Source organism: Salmo salar, chromosome ssa19, assembly GCF_905237065.1.
Source record: "Salmo salar chromosome ssa19, Ssal_v3.1, whole genome shotgun sequence".
Taxonomy (NCBI): domain Eukaryota; kingdom Metazoa; phylum Chordata; class Actinopteri; order Salmoniformes; family Salmonidae; genus Salmo; species Salmo salar.
In genome coordinates, this window is record NC_059460.1 from 2,641,049 (window position 1) to 2,648,158 (window position 7,110).

Consider the following 7,110-nt stretch of genomic DNA (forward strand, 5'->3'; position numbering starts at 1 on the left):
AGATCATCAAAGGGTAGTGCTGCATTTAGCTGTGGTTTGGGTTTATGTGACATTATATGCTAGCTTGAAAAATGGGTGTCTGATTATTTCTGGCTGGGTACTCTGCTGACATAATCTAATGTTTTGCTTTCGTTGTAAAGCCTTTTTGAAATCGGACAGTGTGGTTAGATTAACGAGAGTCTTGTCTTTAAAATGGTGTAAAATAGTCATATGTTTGAAAAATTGAAGTTTTTGCATTTTTGAGGTATTTGAATATCGCGCCACGGGATTACACTTGCTGTTGAGGAGCCCATAGAGGTTAATGTGCAACCAGAGGGAAAAATATTCTAGACCACCTTTACTCCACACACAGAGACGCGTACAAAGCTCTCCCTCGCCCTCCATTTGGAAAACCTAACCATAACTCTATCCTCCTGATTCCTGCTTACCAGCAAAAATTAAAGCAGGAAGCACCAGTGACTAGATCAATAAAAAAGTGGTCAGATGAAGCAGATGCTAAACTACAGGACTGTTTTGCTAACAAAACAGAATATGTTCCGGGATTCTTCCGATGGCATTGAGAAGTAGACCACATCAATTACTGGCTTTATCAATAAGTGCATCGAGAACGTTGTCACCACCGTGACTGTATGTACATACCCCAACCAGAAGCCATGGATTACAGGAAACATCCGCACTGAGCTAAAATGGTAGAGCTGCCGCTTTCAAGGAGCGGGACTCTAACCCGGAAGCTTATAAGAAATCCCGCTATGCCCTCAAACGAACCATCAAACAGGCAAAGCGTCAATACAAGACTAAGATCGAATTGTACTACACCGGTTCCGACGCATGTCAGATGTGGCAGGGCTCGCAAACTATTACAGACTACAAAGGGAAGCACAGCCGAGAGCTGCCCAGTGACACGAGCCTACCAGATGAGCTAAATAACTTCTATGCTCGCTTCGAGGCAAGTAACACTGAAGCATGCATGAAAGCATCAGATGTTCCGGACGAATGTGTGATCACGCTCTCCACAGCTGATGTGAGTAAGACCTTTAAACAGGTCAACATTCACAAGGCCGCTGGGCCAGACGGATTACCAGGACGTGTACTCCGAGCCTGTGCTGACTAACTGGCAAGTGTCTTCACTGACATTTTCAACCTGTCCCTTTCTGAGTCTGTAATACCAACATGTTTCAAGCAGACCACCATAGTCCCTGTGCCCAAGAACACTAAGGTAACCTGCCTAAATGACTACCAACCCGTAGCACTCACGTCTGTAGCCATGAAATGCTTTAGGTAACAACACACCCGCCATGCTGTTCCTCAACACGGGTGCCCATCAGGGGTGCGTGTTCAGTCCCCTCCTCTACTCCCTGTTCACTCATGACTGCATGACCAGGCACGACTCCAATACCATCATTAAGTTTGCTGATGACAAAACAATGGTTTTGATGAGACAGCCTATAGGAAGGAGGTCAGAGACCTGACCGTGTGGTGCAAGGACAACAAACTCTACCACAATGTGATCAAGACAAAGGAGATGCTTGTGGACTACAAGTTCCTTGGTGTCCACATCACCAACAAACTAACATGGTCCAAGCACACCAAGACAGTCGTGAAGAGGGCACGACAAAACCTATTCCCCCTCAGGAGACTGATAAGATTTGGCATGGGTCCTCAGATCCTCAAAAGGTTTTACAGCTGCACCATCGAGAGCATCCTGATGGTTTGCATCACTGCCTGGTATGGCAACTGCTCGGCCTCCGACTGCAAGGCTCTACAGAGGGTAATGCGTACGGCCCAGTACCGGAGCGCCAAGTCTAGGTCCAAGAGGCTTCTAAAACAACTTCTACCCCCAAGCCATAAGACTCCTGAACAGCTAATCAAATGGCTACCCAGACTATTTGCATTGCCCCCCCCCCCATGCTGCTGCTACTCTTTTATTATCTATGCATAGTCACTTTAATAACTCTACCTACATGTACATAATTACCTCAATTACCTCGACACCAGTGCCACCCGCACATTGACACATTGACTCTGTACCGGTACCCCCTGTATATAACCCCGCTATTGTTATTTACTGCTGCTCTTTAATTATTTGTTATTCTTATCTCTTACTTTTTTGAGATTTTGTTAAAACTGCATTGTTGGTTAAGGGCTTGTAAGTAAGCATTTCACTGCAAGGTCTACAGCTGTTGTATATGGCACAATAAAATTTGATTAGATGTTTTTTTGATAGCTAGCTAGAGGCTAGCTAGTACTGAACTGGCTGTGGTAGCTACTAGCTAGCTTCCAGTAGTTTATTCACTTCAGTCGAGAGGGGATGAACATTAGCCTAGTAACATGTCAGTTACGCTACTAGCTAAGCACTTGGAATAATAACAATGTTTTCTGTCAAACAGCAGTTACATTGCAGCAGATCAGTCAACTAAAGAGGAGCCAGTTTCTGCTCTGCTTGCTTTTACAAGTCAGAGAAAAAGCGCAACACACAGACAGAAGCTGCCTCTTCTATGCTGGTCCTGTATGCCAGCCTTTCAGAAGCTTTGCTTTCACACAGCCTGTTTGCACACTCTGTGGTGTCAGTGTAGTCCTAAATCCAGCCAGCTGAAACCGGAAAACAGTCTGCTCTGAGGAACTGCTCTGACGAATCCGGATGGTCCTAAAGCACACCGTTCCTGCATTGTGTATCACAGCACAATGATAAAACTGGGGGGGTGGGGCAAAAATGCAATTTCCGAATGAGGGAGGGGGTCATGTCCCCCGTCCCCAGTGAAAGTTACTCCCCTGTCTTGTGTAATGACCAGCAGAACTTGGGTATTATGAATGCAGGCACATATTCCTAGTTTATGTGCATACAAAATTATGGTAAAATGGCTGTGCAACTGAAAAGACATGTACACTTATATTGTCAGGATTCATTGTATAGTTCCAGTAATGCAATGCTTCCCCCTCAATTTGATACTTTATTATTTTGTAGGCATAATATAGGCCAACAACTCTACATTTATACATCAAGAAATACAATTGCAATTCTTAAACAAACAAGCAGAAAATAAACTAATATTACGCAATTTGTAAAGCACAAAAAGAAACAGAATCAGAATTTGCCAGACTGAAACAAATGCATAAACGCACATTTCAGCTTTGAGAAATGTTTTATTTGCCTGGTAGGCTATATTAAATTGATTATTTGCAGATAATTAAAATCTGTCAATATTTCGATGTATGACCAAAAGGGATAATGCAACTTGTTGAAATCAACCTTCGAATATTCATGAACGACTGACTCCTGCTGCCTGGACCAAACCATCATTTTACGCACATCAATATGACGGATTCAGAGCTCGCTTACCAACAGCCGGACCAACGACCAACACCTGCATCGAGAGGAAGAGGGTGAAATGTACCTACTATAGCTAGCCTCCAAACCTAAATGACTGACGAGTTCCCGGAATACCACTATACCTGGGAAATACCAGAGTACGTCTGGTTTTGGGCCAAAGCTTTAAATTCATCGTAGGAGTAATTGTTGCCAGAAAGCAGAGTGAGGAGAGCGCTTCTGCAACGCACCTCCACCTCGCCACTGATAGACTTACATTTGTAATTGATTGGCTGTGTAAAGGACCGTATCTTATTGTGCTTTTAAGACAAATGGGAACTAGGAAAAAACGAAGTAAGTCAGGGGTCTTGACGTCGGACGGTCGGAGCTCTAGAAAGATGTCCGAGTTTCCGACTTGGAATTCCGAGCTGGATGACCATTCAAAATATTTTTTCCCAGTCAGAGCTCGTTTGTACAAATACAAATGCATGCACATAAACTAACGTATTTATAATCTATTGGAATAGGCGCATGGAAATAACTAATTTCAATAGGCTATAGAATACCCACACGATAGATAATATACCTGTTTTTAGAAGAGATATTACACAACATGACCTTAAAACAGGGCAAGATTAGTATATTGCAAATTAATTAACATTGTTGGACACATCATACCATGTGTTTGTCATTTGTTTCCTGTTATCATAGGGCCTTTAGAATCTCCACAATACAAAATAAATGTAAAGTCAAGACAAGAAAGTATTAATCAGAAGCAATAAATCAGAATGTTGGACGTCTGTCTCCATAAATCCAAACAGAGAGGAGGAGGGAGAGACAGAAAGAGAGCAAGAGAAGAGAGAGAGAGGTGATGGACTGCCAGTGTGACACCAGTAGCTCTGGATTAGGTTACAGCAGCCTTCTCTCTCTCCAGTCTCCACGCCTGCATTACATCTGGAACAGAGATTGGGGCTGGGGCTACCCTCAGTGTTTACAACACTATGTTGTTTTCTCACAGCCCTCGCAAAACTCCAGTCCCAACAAACATTCCAGACACACCAGCTCAACATGGTGGAGAAATGTATATGCTTTTTCCACTGTAAATCTTAAATCCAGCCCCATGCCAATGGCGGCTGGTATATGTGAATATAAAGGGGAGGGGTGGTGGTCTGGGTCTCTAGCTTGAATCAGCAGGTCATCAGAGTGTGGCAGTGGCCTGGAATGTTCTTCGAGACATGTCTGAGAAACTGAGAATCCACCCAACTCATCTCTGTGGCTCTGAGATGGCAGCGCAGTTCAGCTAAGTTCACGCCAGCAGGAAGGGCGGCATGACTGTTAAATGTTTGTTTATAGACATTGAGGAGGCATCTACGGAGCTGAAATACATCTGAATAATTTGATACCTCCAGGACAATGAGAAGGCAACCAAAGAGAATAACAGAGCGTTTTTAACAAATCCTTATATCAGTATACCAGTTCATATAATTATTTAATATGCTACAGGTGTTGGCTAGCACTATCAGAGTATACTGTACAGTAGCACAGTTACACACTCAGTATTTCATAACTTTCCCCATTTCTCATTCTCCTCTTCCTTGTTTGTGTCCTCGTTACAGAGCAGTTGAGACAACAGACAGAGATGAAATACTCCAGCAAGAGAACAATGACTGACTGAGGGGACTTGAACTAAGGGAACACATGCAGACCCAATCAACAGACAATACTGCACGGTTTGAGGTTGCTAGGTGTTGCCTTGTAAAGACAGTAGGCTCTGTAAAGACCGGTTTACCAGGTCCACGGATTATCCTTCTGAAGTTACCTACGTAGCTACACCTCTGGTAATGTGACCACCCCCTTTGTGGTCCACAGGGAACTGTAGGGGTTCCATAAGCGTTGATGTAAACGTCTAGCGTGATGGGGCCTTGCAGGATGGAGGAAGACATCTGTCTGGATGAAAATGACAGGACAGGTCAACCTGTCTCACCTCAAGGGCTGCTGGCTATGGGGATAGATGACAGCACCAGAAAATAGATAATATGTTCCTCTAAATATATTACGTTCTATAAAGCTATCCAACACTATAGTATGTGAAATTATGTTTAGATAAGTTACTTTGGAAATCCCCACTTCCTGTGTTTAGTACTAATGTATGCAGTTGTCTAGCAAGACAACTCTTTAGATCTCCTACATGTGATCATCTTTCTTACTGTATATGCAGTATTACTGTGTTTAGAGTCAATGTGACATGAAGACTAACTGCCACAGGGTCAAATCCCTCTCTTTATAGCTCTTCACCAGGAACAAAACAATAGGATCAAGTTTAGCTGCTGACAAGAAACCCCAGCTCTGTCAAGTGTTAAGTTCCATTGTGACCTACAATGACACACAATGGTCCCCACAGCACTTGGCCTGTCCCTACTGCCCAATGAATAACACACAGTGTTGCTCGGCAATGAGACAAGGAAACATGTCAAACTGATGTCAAAAGGGTTTCTGCATGGTAGTCATGTCATTGTCACATATGTTAGGCGTGATAAGCAACATGAAGGTAAGTTACTGTGAACTCATGAACCAAATGTCACTTTGGTCAACCTTAAAAAGAAACCATGATACAATCAGTGTTATATAATGATGTGGAATAAAATTATAACAGGTGGAATGATATCTGCTGTCTTGCACAACCAGAAACACTACAGAAACGGACACCAGAAATACACTACAGAAACTGACACTTCACTGATATTTTCAACCTCTCCCTTGCTGAGTCTGTAATACCTATATGTTCCAAACAGACCACCATAGTCCCTGTGCCCAAGAAAGCGAAGGTAACCTGCCTAAATGATTACCGCCCTGTAGCACTCACGTCGGTAGCCATGAAATGCTTTGAAAGGCTGGTCATGGCTCACATCAACACCATCATGCCAGAAACGCTAGACCCACTCCAATTCGCATACCGCCTCAACAGATCCACAGATGACGCAATCTCAATCGCACTCCACACTGCCCTTTCCCACCCAGACAAAAGAAACACCTATGTTAGATTGCTGTTCAAATCAAATCTAATATTATTGGTCACATACACATGGTTAGCAGATGTTAACCTGTCTGGGCTAGGGGGCAGTATTTTCACGGCCGGATGAAAAACGTACCCAATTTAAAACAGGTTACTACTCTGGCTCAGAAACGAGAATATTAATATTATTAGTAGATTTGGATAGAAAACACTCTGAAGTTTCTAAAACTGTTTGAATGGTGTCTGTGAGGATAACAGAACTCATATGGCAGGCAAAAACCTGAGAAAAAATCCAACCAGGAAGTGGATTATAGTTTTTCAAGACTGGGACTATTCAGTATACAGTGACTTTGGCTTCAATTTGCACTTCCCAAGGCTTCCACTAGATGTCAACAGTCTTTAGAACATGTTTCAGACTTTTGCAGTCAACAGAGAGCGAACAAGACCTCCCGGAGTCTGATGACCGAGAGAATGACAGGCCACAATTACGCGCATTCACGTGAGGAGGTAGCTGTGTTCCATAATGTTTTTCAAGACATTGGAATCGTCCGGTTGGAATATTACTGAAGTTTTACGTTAAAAAGGCCCTAAAGATTGATGTTTTACAAGGTTTGACATGTTTCAACGAACGTAAATATAACTTTTTGCCGTGAGATTTTCGGCGCGCTTCCTACATTTCGAGTAGCTTACTGAACGCGGAAACAACAAGGAGTTATTTGGACATAAATGATGGACTTTATCGAACAAAACAACATTTATTGTGGACCTGGGATTCCTGGAAGTGCCTTCTGAT